This window comes from Tenrec ecaudatus, chromosome 14 (genome assembly GCF_050624435.1).
Source record: "Tenrec ecaudatus isolate mTenEca1 chromosome 14, mTenEca1.hap1, whole genome shotgun sequence".
NCBI classification, from domain to species: domain Eukaryota; kingdom Metazoa; phylum Chordata; class Mammalia; order Afrosoricida; family Tenrecidae; genus Tenrec; species Tenrec ecaudatus.
The window spans coordinates 48,171,354-48,172,881 of record NC_134543.1 but is presented as its reverse complement, the minus strand read 5'-3'; positions in this window follow the sequence as shown (position 1 = coordinate 48,172,881).

Genomic DNA, 1,528 nt, shown 5'->3' with positions numbered 1-1,528 from the left:
AGAGTAGCAAAGACTAGGGTGGGGGCTAGATGATATGGAAGAGGAACCGATTCCTTCTTCAACACTGTTTTGCAAAGGGGCGTCTTAGTACATATCTATCAGAGGGGGACATGGATGTATACTGGAAATAGTCATTCAACAAGCATCCTTCAAGTAGCACAGACCAGGTGTCATTGGAATATGGTATTTACACAGAATGGGGCATTGCCCCTTCCTCTCAGCATCATCCAGTCAGTAATTTGTCTAGGGACACATGTTACACACAAACACAGTACAAAGTTTGAGGACCTGGCTTCCAACAGGAAAGTACTGATAATAACCACAAGATGAATGGTCCGTTTTTAATCTTCACAATTTTTATGATGTACTCCAAGTGGACTGCCCCAAAGTTGAAACTTGGTTTTCCTATTTCCTGTTTCGTTGAGAAACATAGACTCTGAGAAAGAAGGCTGGAAGAGGCGCGCCAAGTGCGGCTTGCATTTTGGCCCCTTCTTATTCTCCACTGAATGAACTTTTATGGGAAGAACAGGCTCAGTAAGAAGAGTTAATGTTCGATTGTTTTTGCTATTCATCCAAATAGATACATAAACCCTTCGTCCTGCCATAGCGGGAATGCCCGCATTATTCCTTGCGCTCCGCAGCGCAGCACCTCGCCCACAGAGCCACCGGGCTTCCAGCCTCAGTTCTCTGGAAGGCAGCAAGATGAAAACTTCCTGACGCGATAGGAGCTCAACTCTGAAGAAAGGATGTGTGTAGGTATTTAGACAAAAACGTTTGAGAAGCATTAATATCTGGAAAAATATGGTTCTCCTTATCTTCTTCCCTCTCCAAGCAACTAAATAAAGAACAAAAGTAAGCCAGCAATGATTGTAAGGAGGAGTCAAGATAAATGGATTCACCTCCCGGCATCAAGCACTTAGAATTATTTTGGCATTACTGAGATCCCTTGAAAGATCGGCTTTAAATTCTACAAATAATTTGTTTCCTTGCTCCTTTTCCTTGGTACCTCTGGTGTGCTGGTCATAGATGATCCCGTCCTGCCTTTGCATCAAAATTTAAGATGTAGTCAAATTGGTTTTCTCTTCTATCTTGTACTGAAAATATTAGGAATTATAATACCCTGTTATGAGTTCACCTTCTGTTTTCCTAAATTCTGCTGTTAGCATACAGAGTCTACAATTACATGCTTAAACAATCTGACTTCAGAGCTAATAAGGGCTACTGCTTCTTTTTAGGATCCTAAGTTGTGGTTAAATTCTTCCAAGGTTAGCACCGGGAAAAGGAACATACATTTTCTCCATGGGTTCTCTTTGACCCACATCTTTTTTTTTCTTCATACTAAAGAAGCTTGCAGTGCAGAGTGTTCAGAAAATATCTAAGTCATTGAAGTTGTTCAGCATACGGCCATTGTGGTTGATGCATCATTCCCTCGTTTGATCATCATTGTCACTGCAATTCGTTCTGCAAGGTTCTTTCCCTTCTTAGACTCCTTGGCATCGGCTCCTTTTCGCTCCCACTCCACCCCCAC